This window comes from Salvia miltiorrhiza, chromosome 1, assembly GCF_028751815.1.
Source record: "Salvia miltiorrhiza cultivar Shanhuang (shh) chromosome 1, IMPLAD_Smil_shh, whole genome shotgun sequence".
Lineage (NCBI taxonomy): Eukaryota > Viridiplantae > Streptophyta > Magnoliopsida > Lamiales > Lamiaceae > Salvia > Salvia miltiorrhiza.
In genome coordinates this window covers 2,659,826-2,684,619 of record NC_080387.1, presented here as the reverse complement: position 1 = coordinate 2,684,619, position 24,794 = coordinate 2,659,826, and the positions used below count along the sequence as shown (strand labels likewise).

Sequence of the window (24,794 nt, the reverse complement as noted above, 5' to 3'; positions counted from 1 at the left end):
TTTAATTACTAAGCCCAATGAATTATTTCAATTGGACCTTTCATTTTAGCTATCCAGGCCCATTTCTACTTAATTAATTATTGGGCTACCTTATGTTGAGCCTTTTAATTATTCGAACTCATAACATTTCAAATTCTCATTATTAAGCCCGGTTGATTATGAGTTTATAAAGCGAATAAGCTGAAGTATTTAATTATTTTCTATCGACTACGAGGAGTGGGATTTATTTAATCGACGGATTAGAACACCCTGAAGAGAACGGATTAATTTTAGTTAATTATCCGGCTTCATGAGACGAGACTTAGCTTTTGTTTAAATCCGATAGCCTGGATTAACAATAGAAATTCCCTGATTATTAAGCCGAAATAATAAATTATGCATAAGAGAGTCATGCATATTTATTTTACGCTTTCTCATTAATTGAGAATTTTCCTCGAGGCAATGTCTTATTTTACATTCTCGTGATTAAGGTCAAGCGAGAGAGTAAGAATTACTCAAGGAGTCACAGTACCTTAACAAAACCTTGCTATCAGGTGGGCAATTCCTTACGCGTAAATAAAATGCTATGCAAATGTTATGCTTTAAAATGCAAATTGGATCTTCAAGTATGGTATGCTTTATTACGCTTAAATGAGTTAAGCTTTATTATGATGCACGTTAAATGATTTACGCTATGCTGTTTATACTATTTACGCCCTATGTAATTTACGCTTGATTACACTTATTTACGCTTGAATGCTTTACGCTGATAAGTTTATGCTTATGTTTGATGCTTGCGTCTGTTGGGGGAGGCCTCCCTCAACAGTACGATGCCGTGTCCGTTGAGGAGGGCCTTCCTCACGGCGCGATGCCTGTGTCCGCTGAGAGAGGCCTCTCTCGCGGCGCGATGCCAGTATGCCAGTATGCCAGTGTTACAGCGTCTATTGGGGGAGGCCTCCCTCAATAGTACGATGCCGTGACCGCTGAGGGAGGCCCCCTTCACGGTGCGATGCCCGTGTTCGTTGGGGAAGGCCTTCTCCACGACACGATGCGTGTTTATGATTGTTAATGATGAAGAATGCGCTCATGCTGTTTATGAATTTGGAAATGTTTTAAAGAGCAAAGGATTTGAAATAAACTTATGCCTCTTATGCGATGTTGTTGATGTTATGTTATGCTTGGCAACTGCCCACTAAGTACTCTTGTACTTAGCCCTTCGATGTTTATGTTTGTGCAGGTTGAGCTTGTGATGGGCGATGAAGTGTTGTTGCTGAGTGGAGTTTTTGTCGAACTTAAAGTAGGCTCAGAAAGGATACATGTCTTCATACATGTATCTCAGTTATGCATTCCGCTGTAAACACTGATTATTTCAGTTACGCCTTCCGTTGCAAACTCTGATAATGTTTTAGCGAAGCCCCTAACGATGCCTTTTTCCTTTTAAGGAATATAACGCGTATACAAGTTCTTTGAGTACCCTTTTTATGCGAACTATGCCTTTTTCCTTTTAAGGAATATTTCACGCGTATTCAAGCTCTTTGAGTATTCTTTTATGCGCCCCTTTCTAAACCCGCTTCGTAATTTCCCTTCCCCAGTCATGGTTTTCCCGGATTAATTATCCTTAATTAAGGCCGGTCGTGACAGAAAATCTCAACTCCACTACTGCACTTCCAAGCTTGATGTAGGAGAATTGCTCTTGAAATTCACCTCGAACATCGTCTGGGCTTGTTGGGTGATTTGATCGTCGCTCATACCACTCCCCCAATTCTCCTTGCAAGTGTTTGTAGAAGCCCTCGAAGAATTTCGTCTCCTTTTGGACACGGGCGAAGTGGGACTTGAGATGATCCGGCTTTTGCGGCGGCACTCCCGACTCATGAGCGCGTTGAACTTCTCCGCGATTGCTCCCCCAATATTGGAGCAACTTTTGGGAGGTCCCCAAAATAGGATTGTGGGTTGCCTCCGCCCACAAGATTGCCACGAGCTCGGACTCTTCGCTAGAATATGCAGAGCAGGTGCTCTTGGCTTTCGGCTTCACCGCCTCCAGCTCTTCTTGGACGTTGGCGTTCGCCGCCGGCGTGGGAAGATTTCCCGTAGCCAAGACATTGGAGGCTTGCAAAAATGGAGCAAATCCCATCATTGGAAGCCTCGAACCGCCTTGTTGCTCGAGGTATTCATCGAATTCACGATCCATTTAAAAATATAGAAGAGAGAATTGTTGTTGGGAAAAATTTTTAAAGAGAGAATTGTAGTTGAGAAGTGGTGAATTTGATATTGTGGAAGAGTGGTATTTATAGAAGGGAAAAAAGAAAAAAATAAAAATAAAAAACAAAAAATAGCCGTTTAAAGCAACGGTCGAAATTTTAAAAAAATATATGTATATTTCAAATAGTCATTTTTTAAAGAAAATAAATAAATAATAAATAAAAAACAAAAAATAACCGATTTTTTAAAAAATATATACATAAATGCCGCTCGCCCCGGGTCGCTGCTACGACACGGCCTCGCATCAGGCCGCGTCTCCAGTGCGGCGCCCTCCTCCTTGACCCGGATCGATCCAGCGCTCGACACCAGCGTTGGAGTTGCTCTCACACAATGGACAACGCCGCGACCTTCTCCCTCAAAATTTCCGGCGACAGCCACCACCACCATGGCCGCCGCCGCGTTCTCGACTCCCTTGACTACTGGAGAACCACCGCCACCCCTTTCTTCCTCTAAAAAAACCCTAGCCCCAACTCTCTAACATCCCTCATCGGATCCTCCCCATCTCTCGACTCTGGCAACCGTAGTGGCTGGTGAGGACAGCCACCGCCACCTAAGGCCCCATCTCTCTTTCTGGCTTAATAACGTCACCGCCGCCCAAATTTTAGACGACAGTGCCGCCTCTCTCCTGCACTCGGCCAAACATCCCCTGCGCCCTAGCCCCTGCTCCACCGCCTTATCTCTCCCTCTCCGTCCTTGGCCCAACAACAGCGGGCAGAGCCGCCGTGCCATGGCCTCCCTCTGTCTCCGACGCACAACCAACAGAACACACACACAACACCATAAGTTCTAATTGCTTCAGTTTAGTATAAAGGTTTTGGTGTAATGCAAATTATGAGTGTAAAGTTTACATTTTTATAGCTTTTGAAGTTCAATACTCATGAGTTGTGCTTTGCTGTGGGTTGAAAATATGAATGCAAATTACAACAATTTAACACTTGTGAAAGAAATGTGTAGAGAGAGTAAAGTTAGAGGTAAAACCTCTAAGTATGAGTGCTTGAATAACTTCTGCACAGGGAGTTTGCAGAGAATATAGGTTGATTTCTGCGCAAGAAATTTTGCAGAGACAATGGGTAGAGAAACTGTTCAGTGCAGAAATAAATTGAGAGATAGAGCAGCGTAACTAATTGAAGCTTGCTAGGGACAAGTTGCTGCGCTTGGATGAAACTTTTGGTGAATGGGGCTTCTTAAAGAAGAAAGCTGAATAAAGAGGTTATGTGGATGCACCCTATCCACAATTTCTTAATCATGATTAAGAAAATATCTAAGTGATTAATAAAGATTGGGCTCAATTGGGTTGGATTTACCTATGAAATCAATAGTAATTAAAACATAAGGTCTAAAAATAAAATCAAAGTCCAACACACACAAATAATTAAAGTGCAACATAGACTTTAATTTAAATTTTGTAAAAATCAATACTAATTATAGGTAGAATATTTCGCATATTCACACACTCATATTTAAATTAACATGCAATGCACAAAATTTAAATGACTTAAATATTACAAAATCTTTTGTAAATCAATTTTGTTAGAATTAAATAAATTCATTTTCTTTTATCCGGCGTGAATCATCATGACTTTTAAGTTCGAAATTAATCTAAACTTAGCTACGAGGAAACGGGGGTATTACACTTTCTCTATTAAACTTTTTCCTATATATACATATAGATAGACGGACATGCCAATGTAAATAAATAAATAACAAATTTATATTATAATCTACCTAAAGAAAAATAAATTTATATTATCCTCAATCTATTATAAGAGCCTGAAATAAATTTATCCTCAATCTATTATAAGAGCCTGAAATAAATGCTTGCAGACCAAGTAGAGCAAACAAAGAAACCTAGTCAAATTTGGCAAATAATAAGAGGTGTTTAGTTTCTTAAGAGCATCCACATCGGTCAACTCATTCGGATGGCTCGAGTCGTTTTCTCGATGAGTCAATCGAGCGACTTGAGTTCGGCACATCTCGATAAGTTTGGCTCATCCATGAAAAAGGTAGGCGCGTGCAATGTACATGTTGATTTTTTTTAAAGAAATTTTATTAAATTTGAAAGCACTACTCTTTGCCGATTTTTAAGTTTTTTTTCCCTTTTTTTGTTTTCAAATGGCTATATTCGTTTTTAATTAACTTTTTAATTATTATTTTTTTGTATCAAACGACTATTTGTCAATTTTTTATTATTATTTTTTGTTTATTTCATTTATAAATACCCCTTCAATCATTTTTCAATTTCATTCTCTCAAACTTTCAAATTCACTATCCTTCATCTTTTTTTTTTCATCTCTCAAATTCTTTCACAAATCAAAATGGATCCTAACGACCCAAATGCTCCCGACTATTTTTTTACCTAATTGGACTAGTGATCTTACCATCGACTACCATCCCGACCTATCGGTGTTCAACATAGGGGACAAGCCCCACGAGACCGCCACGGTTGAAGGCACGGCGGCGGCACACCCACGTGGTGAGCAAAAGGCCATTGCCTTCAAGACGCCATCGGCAGACCAAGGCGATAAAAAGGATCGTCACTCTTACACCCTCAAATAGGCGGACCTCATTGCTCGAATATGGATCGAGGAGACCAACGACGCCATCTGTGGTGTCGATAAAAAAGGCGACCTGTAACACCCTGTATTTTTACTTTACTATTAATAGTGTCGAGACACTATTAAGAGCACTGAGAGATTGACACTAGCTTACTAAGGATGAGAGGAAGTTTATCGATAGACAAAGATGTGAGTATTTTAGATGCTGATGATAGAACTAGTGAGTGACCCTTTTGATAGAATAAGTTGAGATAGAGATGCTGATTGAATTGAGAAGAGATTATATTTTGTTTCCGATTAAAGAAGCATAGCTATCTTCGAGACTGTTTATCCTATTAAGTTTGAGGAGACACCGGCTAGAAGTAGAGTCGAGGTAAGTGAGTGAGAGTCACTATAGAGAAGAGTTGAATTCGAGAGACGATTGGATTGGCGATGAATGTTGATTGATTTTGATGTGACGCTTGTGTGAGATTAATTGATTGACCATTATGTGATGTACTTGATATATGTACAATTATAATTGAATAATTATGATTTTCTTTAGCATGATAGCACACAGGATTAATTTTAAATTCTCTTATCGAAACTTTAATCGGTGGATAGTAATGTCACTATTGATACTATCATTTCTTAACGAAATTTATCGAAATTATTTCTCTGAGATAAGTACGGATTTAATTATGAGTGCCTAAGTGCTATAATTATTTTTGGCCACATAAGTGCCTATTGGATTATTTTAATTTAATTAGTGAGCAATTTCTCATGATTTAATTTTCACCACGCATTCCTACACTCACACTCATTATTTAATGATTTTAGCTTATGATACTTCCACCAAGAGGCCAATTGGATTAAATGAGCATTTATTGCACTCTTAGCTTAGGGAACAAGATTGGTGAGTTAAACAAAACAACACTCTCTCTCTCTCTTCTCTCCCCCATTTTCGCCCCTCCCCTATCTCTCTCACTTCTCACTCTTTTCTCTCACTACCATCATTGAAGACTAATCTCAAGCTTCAAAAATCACTTCTATACATAAATCTATCCAATAATCAAAGCCTAAACCATCTCTACTTTGAATCAAGACAAGAGTTGAAGAGGTTTTAAAGATTGAAGCCAAAGAAGATTTTTGCTTTTCATTCAAGCTTGCGAGTAAGTGGTTAATTTACGTAGATCTAGTCCTAATTAGGTGAAATATGTGTGTATATGGATAATTGAAGCAAGAAAACACTCCCTCTCTTTTTTTCATGATTTTTGAAAATCATAGGGTTTTACCCTTAAAAAAAATTTGTCTTTCTTTTCTTGAATTGGAGTGATATTAATGATAATTGAGGCGTATTGAGATTATTCCTATGTGTATTGAAAATCTTTGAGAAGAATTTAAAGGGTGTTGGATTGTAGAATTGGAGAGCAGAGGCGGGTGTAGGTTGGAGATGGAGGCTGGAGGTGTGTGGCTGCGGCGGTGATTGTGTTTCAGGCGGAAAGATGCGAGTGGAGATGGCTGGAGTGAGTTTTGGAGGAGGTGGAATTGAGAGAAAAACGATGGGGGAATTTTGACTAGGTCAAACCCTCCATCAAATCCCAGCATTGCAGTTGACTTCACCATAAATTCTCCAAAATCTCCAAAATGACACCCACACCCTACCGCCTTCAAGTATACCTTCGATGGCTTCACAACTGTAGTAGCCCGCTCTTTTATTTTTTATTAAGACCAGTAATTGCGATAATTGTTATATTGCATCTTCAGTTATGGTAAATCCAGTGTTTAGTTATCAACTAATTCAGCTCAGAAATCTGAATTTGATGCAATTGCGTGATATGATCGCAATTGAATTATTGAAGCATTCAATAATTTAGAGTTAAGTATCAATTTGGCCCCTGACGTGGAGGCCCTTATTACGTTTAGCACCCTATGAGCGGGGGTGTGTCAACTAAGCCCCTAACGTGCCTATTTTCTTTCAATTAAGCCCTCTGACTTAACGGAGAGTTAACACCGTTAACTATTTTTATTTTTTTTATTTTGTTGATGGTGGGACCCACACCTTCTTCTTCACCAAGCTCACCGGAAACTCGACGGAAACACCCTTGCCCATAGGGTGTTAAACGTAATAAGGGCCTTTACGTGAGGGACCAAATTGATACTTAACCCAATAATTTATTATCCAGTTTAATAACTGACTTAGCAAAGTCAAGTTATTAATTTATATGCGATAGGAATATTATTTCTATTATTTACTTGGAAGTCGTGATCTAATTTCGAATTATAAGAACGAGTTAAATTAGATATTTAATTCGTAGAGAGTAATAACGAAGCGTCGTTATTTAGTAGAACCCAATATTAGTTTTACAAATACTTGATTAATTAATATTAATCAAGCCAGATGATTTTTTTTTATTAGTCACCTCAATTCTATTTACTTTACAATCATCATTATTTTTTCCACTCCCTAGGTTCTCCTACACTATCAACATAGTATACAAAATCAAGAAATAAAATATGCATAGTACACGCATATCAGCTCCTTTTCTTTAACTCTGCTAAGGCCATGCTCTTTTCACTGCAAAAGCCACAATTTAATATTTGAAGCCATGCTAAGGTACAACTAGGAGGTCTTTCAGCCGCACTCTATGCATACTCCACTTTTCAAAGTCTCACATGGAAGTCCACCTAATCAGCCAAAAACTCCACCCTTTAAATCACCAGCTACGATTCTCCCTTCTTCCTTTATGCACCAAAAATCATAGAGAGTTTATTTCAGCTGCAATCTGGACCCCAAGAGGTAAGCTCAACTTAAACTTCTCCATTTTCTTCTTGAGTTCAGCCTGAAATGGTTTAAGCAAAATCCACAATTATGTTTCAGTTTATTCACTCCTGAATTCATTAGCACAACAGCCAACCAAGCCCAAAACACACAAGGTAATTGCTAATCTCAGTTATTCAGTCCATGTTTTACACCTACAGAGCATGCTTCTATTTGTTAAGTCAGAATATAGAATTGAGACGTATATGCGTAATGGACTTAGCAAAATCACGTATCAGTAATATAGATTACCCATGTCATGTAGAATGTCCTATGCATCTATAATTTCCACTGTAATCTAGAAATCAAAGGCTAACACAGTAGCAACACCACAACGCCATTAATCCGTTGCACATATAGTATAGAGAACCAAGACTCAACGTAGATTTGAGAAGTGAACTTGAGCAGAAGAAAAGGAAGTGGGACTAGATCGATGTACCTGTTCAGTCGAGCCGAGGGAATGACAGCGGCGATCCCTTGCTGCCTCGTTGGAATCTGACTATAACAACAGTGGCGCGATGAGGTATCGAGCCCGTCTACACCGAAGAGGACAGCAACGGTGGTATCAGAGCCGAACCTCTCCCAGTACGGTATGGTTCGGGGACGAACCAAGCAGAAGTTGGTGGGCCTGTGACGCCCGGGAATGAAGTGCGGAGTGATCGCCGGTGCAAAAGAGGCACGAACAAGGAGCGGCTCCAGTTAAGACTTCCAAGCGGAGGGGCGCAGGGATGAACCGAAACACACTCGAACGAGAGGGATTCCAAGAATATGCAGGTATGGGACTGCATATTCGAGGAGAGCTTAAGTTATTTGATAGGTGCTACTCATATCAACAAGATGCATCTTCTTTTCTGGTGCCTATACGAAAGAAACTCCAAGGTTAAGCGTGCTTGGCTTGGAGCAATTTCGGGATGGGTGACCCCCTGGGAAGTTTCTCAGTGAGCGTGCGAGTGAGGACAAAACACGCTAGAAAATACTCGTGTTGGTCTGTGGGGACAGCCGTCAACTCACAGGTGGTATCAGAGCAGTTCGTTTGCTCTGAGCCTAAGAGTTTATTTTAGTCAAGCCCAGACTGGATCACTAGAGTGTCTAGAGATCAATCGACAATGCTCAACACTTCATCGCATCACTCAACGAAGCAGAATGGTAAGCTCTTCCAAGTTTTGAGTTGATGTTTGAAATCTTTAATAGCATTTGGCATGATCGAAAAGTGGGAATTGACGCGACATCAAAGTGTGTATCAGTCAATAGTTAAGTTATATTGTTATTGAATGAAATGACCGACGCAAGCACGATTAAGTATGACTATGGTATGAATTCCCATGAACATAGAGCTATTAAGTTAGGTGATCACCTCTACGACAGAACATAGAAGAAAACGTAGAAGAAATTCAACTATATCTTTTGGTGACTGAAGTGAAGGCAGTAAGACAAGTGATATGTATAGAATTTTTATAAGCTCGTGATTTCTATCCGCTATAAATCTCCATGACTTATGCCTAAGTATCAAATTGAGATGCTATGATATTATATGCTTAAATTTTTTTATGACTCATGGATTTGGGATGCTAAGGACCCTTAAAGCTTACTACATCAATGTTGTCATTGGAGTCATGACTTGTTTACAAGTTATAACAAGTTAACCTTTACAAGAGTTCTTTTGAGGTTTGTATTATACTATGCTAGAGTGTATTAATTGACAAATCTTTGCTATCAGAATGCCGCCTAAGAGAGGTCGCCCTGTGAGAAATAATAACAATCGCAGAAACCATAATGCCATACCGGAATAACCACAAAATGATCGAGAACATAACCCACCCCCTCCGGCCCCAACTAGGAGAGTCGAGGAACTCTTTTTAAGACAGAACCCACCTACGTTTGGTGGAACGAGTGAGCCGGCTGAAGCCCAAATTTGGGTGCGTGCAATGGAGCGCATCTTCAACTTCCTACGTTGTACTGATGAGGAGCGCCTCTCTTGCGTCTCATTCCAGCTGACAGGATCAGCTGATTTCTGGTGGGAGGCACGTCGAAAAACTCTGACCCCTGAACAATGGGCAATTGATACGTGGGAAGATTTTAAGGCGGGATTATATGATAAATATATTCCGAAAAGCTATAGGAAAAAGAAAGAGGCTAAATTCTACGATTTGAAGCAAGCAAAGTAATCTGTGGTTGAATACGATAGAGAATTCTGCAACCTGTCTAGATTTGCTTTACAACAAGTGGACATAGATGAGAAGATGGCAGAAAAATTTTGTGCCGGTCTGAGGCATGAAATTAGGATGGCTCTAGCAAGCCACGGAGGACTCTCATACACGGAGTCTTTGAACAGGGCACTTGACATTGAAGCTGCAATGCCATCGGATAAGTCAGCTCCACCACTGATCTCGACGCCAAATAAACCACCAGCACCCTCACATACTCTCAAAGGGAAGCGCAAATGGGGCAACACCGAAGACAATATCAGTCAAGCCAACAAGAGAGTGTGGCAAGAAAAGGAACAGGCCGAACAGTTTAATCAACAAAGGCATGAGGCACAGACTAACCCCGACCCAACTAGGGGTAACCAAGGTCAGCAAGGAATTTCACCTTGCCCCAATTGCGGTAAGATGCATAGGGGTATCTGTAGGGCTGGAACTAACGGGTGTTACAATTGTGGCCAAAAGGGTCACTACTCCACACAGTGTCCCAACAGACAACAGGGTTCAACAACTAAGCCCACCCACACCCATCCCTTACAAGCAATAGGCGGACACCTTCAAATTCAGCCTCAAGGACAACAGTCACCACAACAGGGGGCAACTTATGCTTTTAACCAGGGACACTTGGAAGGTATGATAAGTTTATGAGAATACTTATCACTATCATGTTTAGTAGAGATGCTTTACATATCCTTGCTACCACACCATGCATGGTAATAATCAGCTTCGAGTGAGTTAAGTGCAATCTGGTGATAATCACACAACTTAGGGTTACCATTGATATTCGCTCTAATCTAGTGATTGGAAACATCATATTTTATACCGAGATACTTGAAATAATTTGCGATCAAGAAGTGTAGAAGATAAGGGACAAATTAGTTACCTTAAGCATCTCGGAGTATGCAAATTTCGGGATGAAATTTTGGTTAAGGGAGGTAGTATGTAGTAGCCCGCTCATTTATTTTTTATTAAGACCAATAATTGTGATAATTGTTATATTGCATCTTCAGTTATGGTAAATCCAGTGTTTAGTTATCAACTAATTCAGCTCAGAAATCTGAATTTGATGCCATTGCGTGATATGATCGCAATTGAATTATTGAAGCATTCAATAATTTATTATCCAGTTTAATAATTGACTTAGCAAAGTCAAGTTATTAATTTATATGCGATAGAAATATTATTTCTATTATTTACTTGGAAGTCGTGATCTAATTCCGAATTATAAGAACGAGTAAAATTAGATATTTAATTCGTAGAGAGTTATAACGAAGCGTCGTTATTTAGTAAAACCCATTATTAGTTTTACAAATACTTGATAACCAGGGGGCTTAGCCCACTGGCCACCGGGTCCTCACTTAAGTGAAGTGACCCGGGTTCGATCCCTCTTGGGAGCGAATTGGGGATTGGAGATATAAGGTGGATTTGGTGAATGGAGAGATAAGGTGGTTCTTGGAGTGGATGGGGAACTAATTACTAACATCTAACATGACTTTGACCGATCAAAAAAAAAAAAAAAAAAAAAAGTTTTACAAATACTTGATTAATTAATATTAATCAAGCCAGATGATTTTTTTTATTAGTCACCTCAATTCTATTTACTTTACAATCATCATTATTCTTTCCACTCCCTAGGGTCTCCTACACTATCAACATAGTATACAAAATCAAGAAATAAAATATGCATAGTACACGCATATAAGCTCCTTTTCTTTAACTCTGCTAAGGCCATGCTAAGGTACAACTAGGAGGTCTTTCAGCCGCACTCTATGCATACTCCACTTTTCAAAGTCTCACATGGAAGTCCACCTAATCAGCCAAAAACTCCACCCTTTAAATCACCAGCTATGATTCTCCCTTCTTCCTTTATGCACCAAAAATCATAGAGAGTTTATTTCAACTGCAATCTGGACCCCAAGAGGTAAGCTCAACTTAAACTTCTCCATTTTCTTCTTGAGTTCAGCCTGAAATGGTTAAGCAAAATCCACAATTATGTTTCAGTTTATTCACTCCTGAATTCATTAGCACAACAGCCAACCAAGCCCAAAACACACAAGGTAATTGCTAATCTCAGTTATTCAGTCCATGTTTTACACCAACAGAGCATGCTTCTATTTGTTAAGTCAGAATATAGAATTGAGACGTATATGCGTAATGGACTTAGCAAAATCACGTATCAGTAATATAGATTACCCATGTCATGTAGAATGTCCTATGCGTCTATAATTTCCACTGTAATCTAGAAATCAAAGGCTAACACAGTAGCAACACCACAACGCCATTAATCTGTTGCACATATAGTATAGAGAACCAAGACTCAACGTAGATTTGAGAAGTGAACTTGAGCAGAAGAAAAGGAAGTGGGACTAGATCGATGTACCTGTTCAGTCGAGCCGAGGGAATGACGGCGGCGATCCCTTGCTGCCTCGCTGGAATCTGACTATAACAACAGTGGCGCGATGAGGTATCGAGCCCGTCTACACCGAAGAGGACAACAACGGTGGTATCAGAGCCGAACCTCTCCCAGTACGGTATAGTTAGGGGACGAACCAAGCGGAAGTTGGTGGACCTGTGACGCTCGGGGATGAAGTACGGAGTGATCGCCGGTGCAAAAGAGGCACGAACAAGGAGCGGCTCCAGTTAAGACTTCCAAGCGGAGGGGCGCAGGAATGAACCAAAACACACCCGAACGAGAGGGATTCCAAGAATATGCAGGTATGGGACTGCATATTCGAGGAGAACTTAAGTTATTTGATAGGTGCTACTCATATCAACAAGATGCATCTTCTTTTTTGGTGCCTATATGAAAGAAACTCCAAGGTTAAGCGTGCTTGGCTTGGAGCAATTTCGGGATGAGTGACCCCCTGGGAAGTTTCTCAGGGAGCGTGCGAATGAGGACAAAACACGCTAGAAAAGACTCGTGTTGGTCTGTGGGGACAGCCGTCAGCTCTGGAGCCGGGCTGTTACAACAACAGATGGCAAAATCGATTCTGTGCTGGTCGATTTGGGCATCCTGCTCGATAGGTGCCGAAGTGGAATTTCGTCCGTGGAGTACAGCTGCATGATAATCTCTTGAATAGCGTCATTCTCCTCTGTTTTGACATCCTCATCATTCAGCACACTGAAAATAACTTGCTCGAGCTCCTCTTCCCTGAAATTCTCAACAAAATCATCAACTAAAAGATCAATCACAGTCATGAAAATAGATTCAGGACGCTCTTTGGGCAAACAGGTCCTCTTCAACAGTGGAGGCACTAAGTTTAGCTTTGAGAAACGGTTCTCTTTGGCAAACAGAATAATTTTTCAATTCTGACAGTTTTCGCAACTTCCTCGCCTTACCTCTTTTCTCAACCTGAATTTTTTTTAAATCCTGCTCATAAACAACAAAAGAAAACAAATAAAAACAATGAAAAAAAATCAATAGGAAAAAAAATCAATTAACACCGCTCCCCGGCAACGGTGCCAATTTGATGGACGTCGTATTCCACCAAATAATTCTTGCAATCTTACCAAGAATTAAATGAATATAGTAGCAAGCAGTGTCGAACCACAGAGAACGGGTAATTGCAATCAAATTCCTAAAGATCTAATTTTTGGTGTAGCCACCACGCCTTAAAGTGACAGAAAAATTAATTTACTAAGAAAATAAATAAATCAACGAAAATCACACTATAATAAATCAAGGAAAAGGTAACTCGGCTCGAATAAATCCATATTAATTTAATGACTCTGATCATCGACGCAAAGATTAATTAATCCCTATCAACCAACCAGTTATAGAATACCGTGAAACGCAACAGACGTACCCCAATTCCTACTTACTGTATCGATAAACAACTGGAGACGCCAGACCTGCTTATTTCCCTTATTAAAATATAACCTAGCTGGAGATGCCAGACCTAGATTTAATATTCTAATAGCATTAAGATGAAAGAACCCAGTTTAGATCAATTATCCTAGATAAGCTAGTAATAATTAATCCACCAATTTATTCCTACTACGAACACGGTAGCTTTATCATTAATCATCCCTATTCCAATAATTACGGATTGGAGGAACCAATTGACTATAATCCAATTTAATCTAAGTTGATCAGGCTTAAAAAAAATCGGAATTATCCTTAAACAGAAGGAATTAATCGAAATCAATAGGAACCAATTTTAAAACCAATTAGGTCTCACAGATTATTAAATCAATACTTCATTATTCTTGCCGAATTAAGAATTTAGCTATTCATAATTAAATTAAGAACAATTAAATAAATAAAGATGAACCTGAAATAAGCAAAAACGAAATTAACGAAATAAATTAAATTAAAAGGCAAACCAATCTTCAAATTGAAATCGAGAATGACGTCTTCTGCCAATTCTTTAAAACGAAAGTCAAAAACTAATTCCTAATGTTTTAGCAATTAAAATAAAGATGGAAACTTAAAACTAATCAATCCCTAATCTAATAAATAACTTAGCCGACACTCTCTCAAAAACTAAAACTAATATATATATATATATATATATATATATATATATATATATATATATATATATGTAAGCCCTCCTAATCTCTCTCTACTGTGGTGGCAATTAGGAGTCTCCAAAACAAGGGGCTTATATCCCTAATCAAAACAATGCCGCCAACCTCCACACATGGGCTGCCAAGTCGAAAATAAAAAAAAAGTTTCAAGGCTAAGACATCCAAAATAAATAAATCGAAGCCCAGTTTTCATACATCTCCAAATTTAAGCTAAAACTTCATCAAAATTTTCGACTTTCATCATCTCCCGGCATCTGCCATCTTCATTCTCCATTCACACAATTCCTGCTCCAAAACACCACAAACTTGGGTAATATTAAAGAAAAACCACACGATAAAAAATATAATCTAGACAACTAAATCACACACATCACATATGTAGGTCAAGCATTCAATTCTATAGAAGGTGCATTTGACTTCTAGTCACTGTAAGGATATTCGTTTGGATTCGATGTCCGTAAATGTACTGCCAAAAAGGGGAAACATGGTCAGATAGTATATCAGTACTTTGTATGTGCCAAATCATTAATCCCGATACCAATGATGAGACATCAGAAACATAGTCAGAGAATGTTAAAAGGCGACGTAAGCCATCTACAAGGAACGGTTGTAGAGCACGTATTATTGTGAGAATACATAATATTAGTGAATACATGGTTAGCAATTTCGACGAAGCTTATAATCACAAATTAGTATCTCCAGATTGTTGACATTTGATGAAATTCAATTGAAATATTGATTCTTCACATCACATGATTATGTTAAAATGTGTTAAAGCTAATATTGGTCCAATGCGAGCATCGAGAGTATTCAAAAAGTTGGTTGGTAGCTATGAAGATGTTGGATGCACAAGCAATGACTTCAAAAACTTGTCATGTGAAATAAATTGTTACCCCAATTGGTCCGATGCACAATTGTTGTTGGACAGGTTAATCACAAAGCGTGAACTTTACGATGGGTTCAAGAGTGAATTCCTGCTTGATGACTGTCAAAAAGTGAAGAGCATATTTTAAAGCGATACCACTACGGTACATAACTACAACATTTTTGGAGATGCCGTTTCGTTTGATGTCACCTACACAACGAACCGGTACGTGTTGCAACCCCATGAAAGAAACAACATATTATTTATTACATGAATCTCATTATCGCGCATGAACCCCACTTAATGTTATAATATTGTATATTTTATATCTCGTAGGTACAACATGATATTTGCACCTTTTACTAGGAAGGTCAACCATGGAGGTTACGTCACATTTGCAGCTGGGTTACTAACTAGGGAGGATGTGAGTTCATACTCTTGGATACTCAAATAATTTGTGGGCTGCATGGGCCACACTTCTAGTATGTTGATAACTGATCAAGATCCCGCATTGAAAATTATCGGTGAAAACGTAATGCTGGACACAAGACACTGATTCTGCATGTGGCACATAATGGCGAAGGTTCCAATTTCGTTGTGAGATAATGCCGAATTGACGAGCAACTTATATAAAGTGGCTTGGTCAGAATCCGACGAACCCAGTGAGTTTAAGAAGAAATGGTCAAAGGTCATAAATGAATATGGTCTAGGAGACCATTCACAGTTTTCAGATATGTTCTCCAAGTGCATGTATTAGATTCCAACATATTTCCGAGTGGTCTATTTAGAACGACGTCAATGTCGAAAAGTGAGAATAATTTCTTCAGTAAGTACTTGAATCAGAATTCTAACTTGGTTGCTTTCTACATTCACTACGAAAGCTCCATGCAGGCTCAAAGGCATTCCTACAAACGACTGTGCATGACTGACCTGACAACTACTCCCAAATTGAAGACACACGCACTCATAGAGCATCACGCATGTCATATCTATACCACAGAGATTTTTTTGCAAGTACAAATTGAGATTACTGAGGCATTTGCTGCATAAAATCCATGGATACAAGACATGAATAACATAGGAGTATTCCATTTTTTATTATATATATGATGATATTAATATTTATTCTCGTCCCAAACCCATATAATAATACCAACTAATTTCTTGAATTTGTTTAAATTTATAAAATATGTATTGTTAGATCCCGGGGGTCTCAAATAGGTGTATGGGGGGGGGGAGAATACACCTATGAGCTATTTTTCTTTTCCTCAAAATGAGGGATCTCAAGATAGAGATCTAAACGAAATTTTTCATGCAAACAGTGACGCCTATTGACTGAAAACAGTTTTGACCAAACAGGATTGACGACTTATACTGAAAGCTCTTCAGTAAGGAGTTATCAGTTAAGTTGCTGGAACTTAACTGATGCACTTATGGGCTTCAGTCAAGTTTGCTAAAATAGAGATGATATGTCGCAGCCCGAAAACCCGACACTAGTAATAGCGGGGTACGAGTATCGATACGACTATTTTTAAAGAATAAAAGATAAGAAGAACTAGGTGAACGTCATGCGGAAGCTCACGTAAAAGCATGCTAAGGAAAAACTTATAAAATTAGCCCAAGGGTAAAATCGTCAACATTGTCATAACTTTTTAATTATTAGGAATTTCACAAACAAAAACAAAACGGGTATAGTTCATTTTTCATAAGGAAGCATAATTTGCAGAGTATCGCAGCAAAAGGCGAACCGATTATATGTATGAAGACACATAACCGTGAGTGTATTGCTTGATCCCAAAAGAAACTAAGTAATTCAAACATCAAGACTCTATTATCATAGAGGCAAAATAGTAATTTTATTTACATCATTTGAAACTCTCCCCCATCAGCACCTAGTCCAATCTCACTCCCAGCTTAGCCTGCACATTTAGAAATACATGCAGGGCATGAGTATATAATACTCAGTGGGCAAAAGCCGAAAAACAAGAAAGGTGCTCTTAGAGCTATAAGTTTGAAGCTTGCCACATCTCAGCAATACACAGAAATAAGTTAGCATTAAAAGAATCTGTGCATGCAGTTTTCATAATCTACATCATAAATAAGTGTCTGCAGACAAAGTAATCATCATGTATGTACCGCATCTACAACTCATCATCATCAAAGGTACTGAGAAGTAGGCCTCCTTCTCAAGCACCGTGACTGGCCGACCCGAAGACGGCTCACAGTCACCTCTGTGTACACTAGCCCTGGCAGGATAGCTATCAACTGCCCAGGACCCGAATTCGTCTCATCTCATCAGTAGAGGGTAACATACAAGCTCAACATCAAAAATTGGCAAGTCAAACATTTCTCAACATCATTTATCTCAAATAATTTTCTAAGCTCATAAATATCATCATTAATCATCTTAGAAATCTCATACGATATACGTATACTCAAAATATTGCCCACCTGAAGTCCTTCGCTTATTCTGGAAAGAAATCAGGCAACTTACTTCTTCGTCTCGCTCGGGCCTTCATATGTCATCATCACATCGTCATCGTCATCGAAGGTTCATGTGATAAAACAAACCTTAGTCAGAAACTCAATTTCTAAATCCAATCTCTTCTTTACTTTAACTTCTCACTCAACGTCTATTTACCCGTTATAACTCAATCCCTAGGTATACTCGGCTTCTAAGGATTCACACGTCCAATTTTCGACTTAACTCTCAACTCAACTCAAACTCATAGCAAACAAGCACATAAACAAGTATAAACACTTAAGCATATTAAAAACACACATAGACAAGTCGAAAACAAGCTTTACTCTGCACTGACTCAACTTTAAAACCTCACCAGACTCTGTAAAGAACTCTCCTGGGGTCGTAACTTATACCAAAAGAAACCTCTTTGATTCTAGTTTCATTTAAAAAAAAATAGGATCAAAAACTCCAAGTATGTTAGGAGATATGACTGTTTTACTACAGTCTACCATATTCGGCAGTTTTTAGCAATCGAAAAGTTTGATTTTTTAAAAATAGTAAACGTTGTCAAAACGGTCTGAAATTTTGTGGTAACTTAGCTAAGACACTCAGGTCTCACCCATAAAAATTTGAGTTCCAGAATGCTAAGGAAAGCTACTGGAAACGATGACTCTATTGGCTACTCACCGAACAATTCGGCAGAACGTAGCAGTTTTAGTTTTACATTTTATAAAAATAGTAAACGACATCCAACTGACTTGAAAGTTTACCGGTATGCTCAAGACTCTCAAATATACTTACCATAAAATTTTCAGGGTGTTTGGGTATCAAGAACCCCTCGAAAACAGTGAGTCAGCGCGTCGTGAAAAACGACTCCGAAACATACACACAAACAAACATGCTCAACTCAACATTTAAACCATGCAAACTCATCAAAACTCATTTTAAGCACTTAAAGCACTTAAAAACATTCAAATACATCAAAATACTCGTAATATACAATCTCGACTCTTTTCTTTCATCATCAACTCAAATTTCATAGAAAACATTTCAACGAACGTATCTAACAAATTCCTTTCAATATCATGCTCGAAATTTCTCAAATACTCAAATATGATCATTTACATCATATAACTCATTATTCACATATTTACTCTCTTTTTATCATATAAACTAGATTTTATAGAAAATTCATGTATCAACATAAAACTCTCAACAAAACAAGGATAAAGTTCACATAATGATCATAGAGCAATTAAACCTCATTTTATAAAGCATCAAACTCACATCATATAAAAACTCAAAACTCATACAAACTAAAATAAGCCAAAATTTTATTTAGCCTACAATAGACTTAATCAAATATACAAAAACACTACTATCATGCTTAAAAACATACATCTCAAGCAAAACCACTTAAATAACACATAGACTAGAAAGTCCTAATTTTTACTAAACACATACAAATCTTTATTCTACTTATAGATCTTTCATTTTTAACCAATTAATCTCACATCAAAACCATCAATTCACCAATAAGGGCATATATACACATATCCCTAATTTTAGTAAACTAACTCACATCAAAAACTCCAATTGACATCATATACTCAAATTACTCCATCAATCATCATCATATACATCTCATAGACTCATTTACCTCATCAATTCATCATTTAACTCATTGACTCAAAAGTTCCCCTTTTTGGGTAAACTAACTTCCATCAAAGTTTCACATCTCATGACACATATTTCACAACATATATCAAACATCAATACACATCACATAACTCTCATTTTTCACCCCAAATCAAGAAAAGAAAAAGAAAATTTTTTGAAGGGGGTGAAGACCCTTTTTTTCGAAAATTAAGGAAAATAGGGAGGGGTGATTTTCTTGCTTCATCTTTCAAGAATATACTCACACAACATCCTTCAAGCAAGAATTTTAAAAAAACATGGCCACTTACCGAAGTTCTCACCAAAATTCTCACTTTCTCACTCTACTTTGGAGCTTCTTCTTCAAGGATTCTCTTGATTAAAAGTGGATAGAATATGTTTATGGAGGATATTAGAGTGATTTGAAGTGTTTGGTAATATTTTAGGAAGCTTCGAAGGTTTTCATCAATGGAGGAAAATGGTGGAATTGATAAATGAAAGAGATGAGTGTATGTGTGTTGGGCGAAAATTCAAGTGAGGGAGAGAGATGATGGCCGAAAATTCAAGTGAGGGAGAGAGAGATTTGGCTTTGCAAGATTTGAATTGATATGGTGTATCTTTAAAGAAGATTTTCAAATCTTAGAGAATATTTGATAATTAATGGATGATCTCTCTCTCACTCTAATCTCTCTCTAATCTCTACACTCTCCATAATATACTCTCAATCTCTACTCTCTCAATCTCTATACTTAGTCATTTAAGGCATATAACATATGGTAGAGAAATTAAAATAAAGTGTGAGAAGGGTGATTAAATAAAAATCACAATAACTATGGAAATGTCACTCATTAATAAAATACCATAGTATAATTATTCATGTGACCAAAATAATAATTATAGCACTATTATTAGTGCACTCACTCAATTATAATATTCTTCTTCGTAGGAAAAAAAATAATTTAAAAATATTATGCTCGGAAAAATTTTCATAAACCGGCATCATTCGATTTCTCGATAAAAATAAACCATACTTGCTTTGGAAACTTAATCAAAATTCCAAATGCTAAGGTCTCGAATAAAAATCATAATAACTCGGTCACAGTGACACACATCACGAAAATCACATAATCAATCAGTCACGTAAATTCACATAATGTCACATTAAAGCAGTCGGCAAACAAACAAACTAGACATCTCTCGGACCGACTCTTTTCATCAAGGTTCTCACTGTTTCTTCCTCGACTCTATGTCAGACTCATTATTCATATTTTCTTTAATAGGTCAGTCAATCTCTGATAACTCGGGATCTGGTAAATCTATTCCCGGTAATCGGAAATAAAATTAAAATCTCAACTCAATTCAATCAGCATCTCTATCTCAGCTCATTTCTCGAATCTCATCATTCTAACTCTATCATCGGTTTAGTCACTCGTATCTCTATTTAAAAGACAACTGTCTTATTTGGTCATAAAAAAAATAGTCTCGCATCTCGACATCTTAGTTATCTCAATAGTGTTAAGACACTATCTCACAACATAGGAAAAGTACGGGGTGTTACATGATAACACTCTCCTGACTATCAAAAGATAGATCAGTCAGACTGATATCATACGCAGCGAAAATTAAACTTAGTTTCGCAATAGCCTCGGTTGAGCACGTTGTTGGTCTTAGGTTTCTCTTCGCAGTTATACAGTATTCAGTTTATCAATTGAAACAACACAAGTAGGAAAGTAAAACTGAAAGCTGTAAACAACACAAAGACTTTTACGTGGTTCGGAAAAACTCTTTCCTACATCTACGGTCGATTGATCAGACTAACAATCCACTCCGCAAGTGCTTAACAGGTGCACTGCAAACCAAACCGTGTGCACACAACCGTACCACTGAAGAAAACCCTTCTTCAGTACCCACACTTCACTCGTGTCGGATTTCTCTTGCTTAGTACAACCCGCGCTAAGACTCTCAGAGTCAGAGAACCTTTCTGAACTCCGAATCACTCAAAACACTCAAATCTTTCTTTTGGAAAGGAGGTTTGAACGAGTGCCAACTATACTGCAAAGAACAAGTTCTTTGTAGCAAGTTTTGACCTTGGCTTCTGGGTAAACAGAGGTTTGCCTAAGGTCTAATAGAATGTATGTAATCAGCAGTGACTGATTTTGCCTTTGGAATTCTCTTCTTCGATTCAAGCTTTGGGGAGGTTAAGCTTTAGGCTGAGTAGCGATTTTGGCAGAGCTTCAGCTTATGTCGTTGAATCGGTGAAGGTTGAAGTGATCCTCGAGCGTTATTTGTAGGAGAACTCTTGAATAGATCCGTTGGCGTAGAACGTCCTCAAGATTTTTTTCGTTGGAGAGTAATTCGAATTTGGGCTGAGGCTTCAATCTTCGAGGTTCCTTGTCTGGTGGAAACGGCTCTCTTGAGGGACATGAGATGTGACGTCTTTGATAAAGTAACCACCAAATAGGAATGACCTCTAGTACTTTTGTGAGTACGTGGCTTCCTTTGAACGTTGGAAGATCAGTCCGAGGAAGAATGTTCAACTGATACTTGACTTTAGTATCAGTCCGCGACACACATTAAGTAATCAGTTCCAAACTGATTCTTCAACTGATACTTCAGTTGGTATCTTCAGTCTTCAGTCTTCAGTCCTTCGTCCTTCAGTCTTCAGTCTTCAGAACCGCATACTAAACTAGAAAGGAACTCTAACTCTTGAGTTCAAAACTGTTCTAGTCTATTACAATTAAGACCTATGGATTTTGGTATCATCAAAACAAAGATTAGGATATTCCACAAGGTTCCCAAGAATTTTCCCCTTTTTGATGATGCCAAAACCATACAGCAGTTCTAGACAACAAAAAGACTGAACTCACAACACAAGTTCTAAAACTGGGGTGAAGACAGTTCCCCCTTAACAATAGAACCTAAAAACTTGTACTTAGAGTTAAGAACGAAATAGTTCTAAAACAGAATAGGAGAAGACAGAAAAACATAATCAGAGCCTGGACAAAGAGTCATTGTCTTCAGGTTGAGATAAAAAAGAAGTTCTTTTCATTAATAAAGGACTGATAAGCCATCAGTCGGGGTACAGAGCGAGACTTACATTGGAGTAAAAAGAAAAACAAAAACAACATGGGAAACCCATGGACTCCAGCAGTATGCTTGGCTGCGCCTTTGAACTTCTTGATCTTCATCTTCTGTCTTTGTGTCTTCATGTTCCTAAGCTTGTTCAACTCTCACTTGTTTTCCATTGAGTTGAGGTCTTATCTGGAACCTCGTCCTTACAACTTCTGGTGATCCTTTGCTGTCTCAACTTCAGACAAGAAAGAAGGGACAGGAGCAACCTTAGGGAAGGTTTCTCTCTGACTTCTGACTTTCCCCCTTTTTGGCAACATCAAAAAGAGAGCTGATGATGGAAGCTATGATCAGACGGTACCCAACTCCTAGTCTCAGAAGCTCTTGAGAAGATTCGAGAATAGGGTGAGTCCAGAGATGCAGAAGGAAGAAGACGCCAGTGGAGAGGTTGAGAGATGAGAGAGGAAGACGGAGAAGTGATGGAGACGGAGAGATGAAGAAGAGCAAAGTGAAGGAAAGGAAAGTATGCATATCATCTTAGAGATAATCATGAGATGCAGCTATACATACGATCCGGAGAGCGAGTTGACAGACGAGGAGGGAAGAATTAGAGGAGTGCGAGAGGTGGGGAGGAGAAACGAAGGAAATGCATGGCGAGGCGTTGATGAAAAAAAATTAGATCAAAACGCACCTCATCATACATGGAGGAAAGAGAAGGTGAGGATGAAAAATCGAATCAGTGGTAGTCGTGAGGACTAGCACTGTCGATATTGCACCAGTTGACAACGAGCTCTTGCTCATTGTTGTTGCACCACATGGAAGCTTCACAAAAAGATGAGAAGCTCGTCTGAAGAACAGGTGAAGTCCGTCTGCTTGAGATAGGTACTTCAAGCCATATGGTCCGGGCATGAGGATGGAAGACACTCGCTTCGCTGGATACAAGTGAGGGTAAAGCAAGCTTTGACGTCGGAGAGACATTGAGATCCAGTGGAAGGGTCCGGTGAAGACCAAGTATGTGAGCGTCATTCTCCCACTCCATGAATTTGTAGTCATAGATTTCTCCTTTAGTCGGAACAAAATTTCTCTGCAACTTTGGAAATATTGAAACTTTTTCTCACAGTGAAGGCTGTGGATAGTTGTTAGTTGATGCAGAAAAAGAGTGAAGACAACATGGTATAAATAGACAAAATTTGTACCAAGTAAGAAGATGAAAAGTTTTTCGAAGACTGTGCCTAAAAATGTTTTTGAAGAAAATTTTCACGTCCGCCGTCACTGCAGGGCACTGAAGCTTCAAAAAAGGTGAGAGGTATCATTGCATTATGTCATGTCAATGAGGTTCTCAAGAAATTTTATCACAGAGGCAACAGGTTGGAAAGATTTTTAGAGAAGATTTTGACAAGTTCAATCAAAACATATTTTCCCTTTTAAAACACTTGTCCTTCTCGGATATTCCATTTTCCAACAATCAGTTAAAAGTTTTGAAAGAAACTGATCAGTTAGAGAAAGATTTTAAATTTCAACTCAAGGCTCTTAACTGAAATTGACTCTTCTAGAAACACCCCTAAGTTGACTTGCAATAGAACAAGGACATCCTAGCGATGGTAAGTTGACCCAGTGTCATCTCTCAAGGAAAGTCTTTAAGGGCTTTTAATTATGTCACAACGAAAGCTGTAAATTTAAGATTATTAAACTAAAATATGAAAAGTAAATTAACATGAATTTAAACTTAACTAGGCGAAAAGGAATTATTAACTAACACTTGTAATTTAAACTTAACTAAAAACTCAATCTTAAAATTATCTAGGCGTGAAACTATTAAACCCTAGGCAAGAATTAAATGAACTTAAAGTAAAGAATTAACTAGACAAATCAAATTTAAATAACTTTAATTAAAAACTTCTAATCTAATCTAACTAGGCAGAAACGAAATTACAGAATTTAAAGTGCATAATTTAAAAGTGCAAAATCTAAAGGAAAGCATAAACATGAAAGCAAGTAAATTAAATTAAATACCGAAATACCGTAAAACGTCGCAAAGATGAAACTGCTGTCACTCAATTCCAATCTTCGAAACAAAACTAAGCTAAACTAAACTAAACTTGAATTTAAAGAACTATACTAAACTAACTAGAACAGAAATCGAAACTAGCACTAGAAAAGCAATAAACCTAAGCTTTAGCTAACTTGGCTGAACTAAAGATTAGGGCCAGGATTGATATATACAATGAAAAGTATGGCCCTATTTATAGACTTCAAAACCTTCTGGATCACCATGAAAGTTGCCATGCAAAGCCGGACTCTAAAAGGAATAGAATCGTGCAAAGGAAGATAAGTCCAGCTGTGATGCGCGCTCTGGAAGTAATCTCCACTCGGGCGGAAATCGCGGTTCTCGCCAGAGAAATGGATATCGCCA

General features: G+C 38.2%; 1 long non-coding RNA gene across 1 annotated transcript; it reads right to left on the bottom strand.

The window, feature by feature from the left end:
• Window positions 1-7,133: 7,133 nt before the first annotated feature.
• LOC131007275 (uncharacterized) lies at window positions 7,134-8,158 on the bottom strand. Its single transcript, XR_009096010.1, has 2 exons — window positions 8,033-8,158; window positions 7,134-7,615 (listed from the first exon to the last, which is right to left on the bottom strand). It is a non-coding gene; the product is annotated as an uncharacterized LOC131007275 (long non-coding RNA).
• Window positions 8,159-24,794: the final 16,636 nt, after the last annotated feature.